The sequence below is a fragment of the Sapajus apella genome, unplaced genomic scaffold (assembly GCF_009761245.1).
Source record: "Sapajus apella isolate SASKATOON/1434 unplaced genomic scaffold, GSC_monkey_1.0 scaffold4, whole genome shotgun sequence".
In the NCBI taxonomy this organism is placed as follows: Eukaryota; Metazoa; Chordata; class Mammalia; order Primates; family Cebidae; genus Sapajus; species Sapajus apella.
The window spans coordinates 19,806,206-19,815,230 of record NW_022436944.1 but is presented as its reverse complement, the minus strand read 5'-3'; positions in this window follow the sequence as shown (position 1 = coordinate 19,815,230).

Below are 9,025 nucleotides of genomic sequence, written 5' to 3'. Positions count from 1 at the left end.
ACATATATATACATATATACACATATATATACTGTATATATACAGTATATATATATATATATACTGTTGTATATATATGTATATATATACACATATGTTGTGTATATATATATTCATGTGCGCTATTGGATATTGAAGGGTGGGCAGTTATAGATAATACTGGTGGATCTATTTTCTCTAACAAGTATGAGGGGAGGGTGTACGGTTAAGATTAGGAATTTGTGGAAGAGACACAAAGATGGCTTTTGGTCTATAGAGTCGGGTATCTTCCTTTTTAGAGGAAATCCTGTGGAAAAGCCAAGTCTCTCCATTCTTTCAGAATGAATATTTCCAAAAGAGAGTTGAAGAACTGAAGAATTGGATTATTCAATTTAGACTGCATGGCTACATTCATGCTTGTGACTTATTTTAAGAATCCATGGTGGAAATGGGGAATCACTTTATTGTTACATTGTAGGTCTCTTATTATTTCCCCTAAAATTTTACCACAATGAATTTTAAAAAGAAAAAGAAGAAAATGATGGGGCATTGAGCAAGCGATCTTCCTGTGTTCTGTTCACCTTCATTTATACTTTCTTTAGGATTTGATTGGTGAGAGGTGATCTCTTTTCTTCAGATACATCCCACAACTTGTCCATAAAACGTATCTGATCATGGAAGATTATAATTATTAATTTAATTATTTTTTGTTATTAATATACCCTGGTTTTTCTATTTCTTCTTGATTCAATTTTAGAGATTTATGATTATCTATAAATAATCCATTGCATCTAAGTTTCCAATTTACAGTCGTGAAGTTATTGACGATAATTTTATAGCTTTTAAAAATTTAGATTCCATTTGCATTTATACTCTCATTTTTGTTCCTAATATTATTTATATGTGCCTTGTTTTTATTCTCTTGAGTGATCTTGCCTGAATTTTAATATTGTTTTATTCTTTTCAAGGAACTACTTTTGTTTTATAGCATTTCTTATTGTTGTACTTTTTATTAATTTCTGCTGTTTTTCTTTTTCTTTCCCTCTTTTATTTACTTTGGAGTTCTCTAGGGTTATTTCTTTGTCTTTTTCTTCTGTCTTCTATTTGTAAATATATTTTTTTTCAAGTAGTTTAGGAGAGTCTCATGTTTCCAAGATTAAGGGAAGGGAAGGTTTTCTGTGGCTTCATTTCTGATTTCTTATCACTGTAGTCCATTAATGTAGCTTACAGTGTAGTTATTTTTGGAACTTTTCTGAGATTTCTACGTGATTTAAAAGGTGTTCACTTTTTGTAATGTTCCATGGTGAAATGTTACACATTTTCAATTTGCGGGATGGAAAACTGTAAGATATGTATTACATAAAACTCACCTATGTTAAACTTTTCTGATTGCGTCTACTTGATTTTGTCAATTTCTGGAAGGAATATGTTAAAATATACTACTGAGATTGGATTGATAAAATCTCATTTTAAATTAGTTATATTTTACTTTATAAACTTAAACCCAAAGTATTAAATACATAAAAGTCTCTAATTATTATAATATCTTACAAATTGCTCCCTTTATCAGTACAGGATGCTGCTCTTTGCCCTACCAATGATTTTCCCATTATATTCTGTTTTGTCCAATAAATAATGTTGCTATATAATTTTTATTTTAATTAGAGTTGCCTGTATACATTTTCTCTCACCATTTTTTCTTGTATTACTATGTGGTTTTTTTCCCACAGCTGTGTCTTTTGAAAACATAATAAATCAGGCAGACAAAAATGAGAAGAGTTTAACAACATAAGTGAGCTTGATATAATATATAACTTACAATATTCTATCCTGCAAATAGAAAACGTGTTCTTGTCAAACACACATTGAACATTACAAAACAATGGAACACCTTTTAGATTACACAGGAATCTCACAAAATTCTCAATAATAACTATTCTGTAAGCTACATTAATTGGCTACAATGACATAAAATTAAAAAATTAGAAGTTTTTAATAATAAGTGGATACAATTCCAATTTTCTCTGCATATTTTCTTTGCTTTTCAATAGAATTTTATTTTTTCTCTCTCTGCTGATGTTAATATAAATTGTCATGTTTTATCGAAGTATAATTAAAAATTATTCTTTAAATTGGTAGATTGACTTATTTATTTGGAAATCACTCTCTTGGATATTTAGAATACATCAGTGAGCAAATAAGACAAAAAAAAAATCCTGTTCTCATGGAGCTCTCATTCTGATTAATATTAATAGTTGTGTTTAGATTCTATTCTAAAGGGTTTATGTATACCACATCTTTTATTCCTCACAATAAACCTATGAGATAGTTACAGATAAAGCAACAGTCACACAGATGAATAAAGTACCTGGCCAAATGGAGACAGCCAGGATTTAAATGGCCATGCAATGTGACTTCTAAGACTTACCCCTCAATCACCACATTGAATACTACTTAAAGTTGAACAGTTTACAACCAGTATATTTCTTTTTAAGTAATTGGTTTGATACATTATTCAAAACAACCAATTGCAGGTCATAACTTCTTTAATAATAGAATTCTATATTAAGGTTATGTAAAGAACTTAATAGTTGCTAATAAAATATAAGCACACTTTACTATTTATTCGCTGGATTTGGGAAATGTGACTTAACAATCTCATGTTTCTCAAATATAATACTTAATGGATAAAACAAACTCTTAGAGCAACGAGCCCTTGGTTAAATACAGATTTTGATATATATGAGCAGATCATGTTAAAAGTTTGTCCTGTGACTTCCTGATGGTCATTGAAAAGGAAATTTACAGCCGGGTGCGGTGGCTCACGCCTGTAATCCCAGCACTTTGGGAGGCCGAGGCGGGTGGATCACGAGGTCAAGAGATCGAGACCATCCTGGTCAACATGGTGAAACCCCATCTCTACTAAAAATACAAAAAAATCAGCTGGGCATGGTGGCACATGCCTGTAATCCCAGCTACTCAGGAGGCTGAGGCAGGAGAAGTGCCTGAACCCAGGAGGCGGAGGTTGTGGTGAGCCAAGATCACGCCATTGCACTCCAGCCTGGGCAACAAGATAAGAAAAGGAAATTTACAGAAAACTCTCCTTTTGAATATGACATATTTTTGAATTTTGACATATTTAATGAATATGGACATATTTATATTAGTGGAAATGGAATGTCTGAGACTTTGAGAACAGAACCCAAGTTCATAGCTGTGCTTACACTTGCATTGCATTATTTCCTATGTTATATTCTCCCACATTGATTACAGACAAAGGTTATTTTGGGTATATATACTAATATTTTGTGACTGTTATTCCTGCTTCATTACATCCTGTCTTTCTTGACTTCTTTCACTCTCCTCTGTGGCCTCCTCACTAAAGGGCTCTGAGGTGTTAGTTAGACAGACAGCTTTATACACTGTTTCATGAGATTCCCATTGTTTTAAAATCCACCTAAAAGGCTCAGAGTTTAGAATAAGCTATGGAAAAAGGAGAGCATGTGTTATAATTCAACTTAATCATAATAGAACAGAAGAGACCATTTTTGTTATTGTTGCTACTCCTCTGTGGTAAGTACCGCCTTAAGAGGTCCTCACAGTGTATTTGTTCTTACTTCCTATAATAAACTACTGTATTTCATAAATTTCATAATTAAGGAAAACAAATAAAAGTTTGAGATGTTGCTCTGGTTTATTTTTGATAACATGCTATTTCAAGTTGACATCATAATTCATGCCTTTAACATGAATCATTTTAAATATTTTCTAGTAAAATTGTCAATTTCCAGAATATTCTCTGAATAAGTATGGCCTGCAAAAATATTCTTAAGGTATAAAGCAATTGTTAAAGATCAACCCTTCAGCAGAACAAAATAAAATCAAATTATTGATGTATCTATATTTTATTAATTTACCCCCTATGTCTCATCTCATACTGGTAATTGACAAAAAGAGAGAACATTAAATGTTACCAAATAGAACCTTACACATCAAACTCAGGAAGAAGAGAATTATCAGCTTTCCAAATGTATGCATTTATAACTTTAATGGTCCAAAATAGTCAATTGCTAAATGGTAAATCCAAGAGACTTAGACCGCTTACAAAGTGGAATCAGAATGGCATAAGTCAGCAGAGGTATATGGACTTCTTAGCAGCAGAGAACAGAAAAAAACATAAAAACCACAAAAGGACAGCCTCTGGGGAAGCTCTCACACATTCAGGCATGCTCTCTGGTTAGAGCAGGCTAAAACTCAAAACTTTTATTTCCAACCTTTGACCCTGGACATCTGGAAGCCCAATGTGAGTCAAACAGAAGGAAGTTTTCTTTTCTGTTTCAAAAACTTCATGGGGGGGAAATAAAAAGCTTTAAGCATCTAGCATCTATTATGCTAGCAAAAGCTACTAATATTTATGTACTTGGTTGGAACTCTATGGAATGTTTGGTTAGGAAACGGATCCCTCAAAACCTTCAGACTGCCACATTGCTTGTTTCTAAAGGATTTAGACAATGGCTAAGATAAGCAAAAATAACTTAGTACTTTGATGCTCTTTAATGGCTTAATTTAATAGACATCCTCCAATTTCAGAATTCAAATAAATATGCTGAAGCATTTTTTTATCAGGACACACTTGCATAACACATATATATTTGATACAGTGTGTATTTTACCTGCATCAAAATTGTAGTCATTATATTACATTTTAAAACATAACAAAAATGTAATAGTGGCTTTACTTTGACTATATTAAAATTAAATAGTTATGTTGTGAACTAAGTTATATGAGAAATATCTTTTTTCTCTTTTAAATAAAAATTATTTCTTATGGCATATTAAATTTTTGTTTGATCATCTCTAATATATATAGTCAGTTAATTCTGAAGTATAAGATAAACATTTAGCCACGTAAAGATAGACAGCATAGTAAATGGAGAAAAACACAAGCTTTAGGTCATAGACATTTGATCTTAGTCATTCAGACACTTGTCAGCTGTGAAATCTTGGAAAAGTTATTTAGCTTTTCTGAGCCCAGTTTCCTCATCTGTAATAGGCATTTTGCAGTAAGTATATATCATGATTATTGTGTGAAGGAACAGTGATCTTTGTGGAACATAGAGTAGACCCTTAATAAATGCCATCATCATAATTATCTTTATCAACTTTATTATTAAAATGTTAGAAAATCCATCCAGTGGGACTAGATAAGTTCCAGAATTTTTAATTGCTCATGCAAATCTAAGTAGTAGCTGTGATCTTAATAATTCTTACAGCCCCAGGGGTCGTGGCAGAATATAAAAGAGAAACTCTCTCCTTTGTGCACAGAAACCACACACAGGGATAATTGGATGTTGGTCAGTTAAAAAAAAAAAAAAAAAAGCTAGAAAATTCTTCTGGCATTTGATTAAATTATATTGCATAAAACCGTATCTATATTATGAATATTAACTATCGTGGTAAATGTTAATCATTAGTAAAAGTCTCTTCGTGACTTACACTTCTTTCATCACCATAGAAAAGACATTATATTACCATGCAGTTTGCCAAAATGAATTGACTTGGAAATAAAGCAATTTCTATTTGTAGTCTGTTTATTTCTTTTCATGGGACTGACTTAATATTTTCTGTGGTGTGTGGTTTGTGTTTTTCTGCCAAGATTTCTTTGGAAGATTTTGATCCATGCTAGGAATTCATACTTAGTTATGTGGCAAGAATTGAAAATATTTATGCATTTCAAACATTTTATTTACTTCAAAGAATAACCATCCTTATTTGTGTTTTTGATGTTACCTGCTTTAACAAAAAATAATTTATATTTATATCAACTATTGCCTAAAAATGCAATTTTAAATATATTCTGATACTATCTACACAACTGTTACTATTTGAAGTGTATTTTGACATATAAATGCTTTCCACAGCCTGTATTTTCTGATCTATGTAAAAGGAAGTTTATATTTATACAGTTACATTAATCCCAGAATTTATAATTATAATATTTTTAAATCATTTAAAATAAAGAACTAAAAAGCGAAAAATAAAGTCAACACCCCCATGCAATATACCTACTGTTTTATGGAACCAAATGAATAGCTAAAGTACCAGTTGCCAAATATGCTCTTGTGAATCTGGGCTCCCTATAGTTGGGAGGGCACATAACTACAGTTTCTTTAAAAAGTGCACACTTTGATTTTCAGCCTCCACAGTTTTTATCAATACAGGAGCACAAAAGAAAAATGATTTTGGTTTCTTTTGCTTTCTGTTATTTTTCCTTATTTCTTTCTTTTAAAATCTCATGCCTATGTTTTCTCTTCCTCTGCAGTTCACACAGCATAGCACTTCCTGAAAATGCACATGTAATTTCCATTAGCTATAATGGAACTTGCACGCATCAAGTAGAGAACAGGCCCCACTGCATAGTGTCTTTCTTGTGTGGGATTGTGAGCACTTGATCTACATTATGACAAACCCCTTGACAAGTTCTTTGGGCACTTTGTTTATTATCAGGGAAGGCCAGTCACATCTTGGACACACAGAAACAGACCCCTTCCAGATGGCTACCTGTCTTTGCACATGGCCAAAATATGGAGCTTCCCTTTCCCATGCAGACAAATGTTTTTACAAGCATTCTTGATTGTGCTTTATGGAAAAATTCAAACATGGATAAAAAGCAATTGGTGTACTTGCAAGTGTAAAAGAAAATGTGGTACAAATGTAGTTTATGGCTCTTCTAGTACTCACCATTGACTGGGAACTAGGAACAATCATTTTGTCAAATTTAGAACCCAATTAGATCTTATACTCTAAATTTAGAGCCAGCTTTTAGCCTCTGGGGTTCCATTTCCAATATTCAATATCAGATTCTCTGCATTTATCATAGAAATAACAAGGCAATAGAAATCATTGTATTCTACAATGTGTATGCTACATTCCACATTTATGTGATTGTATAGTTATTCTTGACAATAAGGAGACTGATGCATACTGTTTTAGAACTGTTTAAATGAATATCTAAAGCCACACAAGTTGATGGCATAGCCTATTCTAAATTTAATAGCAAAAATGATTGACCCTGTTTGCTGGCTTTTGATTACTAAATATTCCTTGCTCTGGTAGAAGAGCTCCCAGTCAGAATTCTCACAACAGCTTTTCTCTTCTAAACAGTTGATGTCTGCTAGATATGGGTAAAAAAAGAGATGTATTATACGGGCTGTGATGGTTAATTTTATGTGTTAATCAGCTTGGCTAGGCCATAGTATCCAGATATTTGATTAAACATTATTCTAGGTATTTCTATGAAGGTACATTTTAGATTAGTTTAATATTTAAATCAGTAGAGTTTAAGTAAAGCAAATTATCCTCTATAATGTGGGTGGGCCTCATTCAATCAATGGAAGGTCTTAATAAAGACAGAACTCTCACAAAGAAAAAGAAATTCTACCAGCTGACTGCCTTCAGACTCAAAGTGCGGAATCAACTCTTTCCTGGCTCTCAAGACTGCCAGCCAACCCTGCAGATTTGGGACTTACCAGCCTTCACAATTAGGAAAGCCAATTCCTTAAAATCTTTCTCTCTCTCTCTCTCCATTTGCGTGTGTATGTGTGTGTGTGTGTGTGTGTGTGTTTGTGTGTGTGTCTGCACGTGTCTCACTCTTCCTCTATTTATCTATCCATTATATTGGTTCTTTTCTCTAGAGGACCCTGAAGAGCCTTGAACCATGGGTTAACAAGTCTTTTTCACTTTTCCCCTGGTAGACTACTCATTCTAAACCCACTTCAGGGACCCATCACCTACAATATAAAATTGTGAATTCTACTCAAAGAGAAGTGTCTAAGATACTCAAAAGTTTACCTGAAAAAACTTAAAATAAAAAAAAATTACAATTGTATTTCATAATAGCAGCCACAAGGCATAGGCCTATTTAAAGTCAACAACAAGAACCACTATATAGAATTCAAACTTATGTGCTTTCCAGAATTTAACTGTGTGATAGCCAAAATGATTTCCTAAACAGGAACTCAGCCACAAAAAGAAAGGAAAGAGGGAAGGAAGGAAGGAAGGAAGGGAGGGAGGGAGGGAGGGAGGGAAGAAAAGAAAAGAAAAAAAGAATACTTCAACAAAGCAACTAAACAGTTGAGATCTAACTGAGCCAATATTTTTCAATACTCATTTTAGGAAAATTGATTGCCGAAATATTCAGCCAATCTGATATTCACAAGTGTCAATCCAATGTATACGGTAAGGACATCAGAATATTATTTGCATTGTGTTTTTCAATACAATTAACACCAGAATTCAAATAACACTATTGTGTCGTTATCATTGTTAATACTTGGTCTGTGTCCCTCCTAATATATAGACAGAGATAGCTAGAGATAGAGGTAGATACAGATTTTCTCATACAAAATACCATGCTAGGCACTGATGATCCAACAGTGAACCAGAAAAGCAGTCTCTGTCCAAAGATTTTACAGTCTGCTAGGAAATACAGAAGAACAAACACAAAATCATATTACAGTAGGAGAAAGTGTCATGATTTGAAACTTGGACTGTATTGGGAGTACAGTGGGGACATAGATAATCTGATCTTGGTCATCACGAAAGGAAATCTAAGAAGAGAAGTAAGAAAGCAGATGTTAAGACAGTAGAGGGAAATTAAGTGTTGAGGCAAAATTTCATTGATAAAGATGAGCTCAATTATCCAAGTACACATTTCCTCCTTTTCTGTTTAAAGTCTCCACATTTTCAAGGAATTTCTTCTATTCACTTTGTATGTGGGAAACCAGTCTTTGTATTTGTGTGCCCAACTGTGACACATTAAAAAAAAAAAGAAATCTGGTGTATGACTGCTTAAAAGTTGGCATGATGTTATGATACTGTCATTTGTAACTCCATCCACAGAATACTGTCAATGATACAGGCTAGTGAAAAGGAACAAAGGAAGTGATTATGCAGACATTATTTACATTTCCTTTTGGAATACAGCCAGAGATAAACACAGCCACAGAGAAACTCTACATTGACAAAACCTTGCTGCCTCAATGTT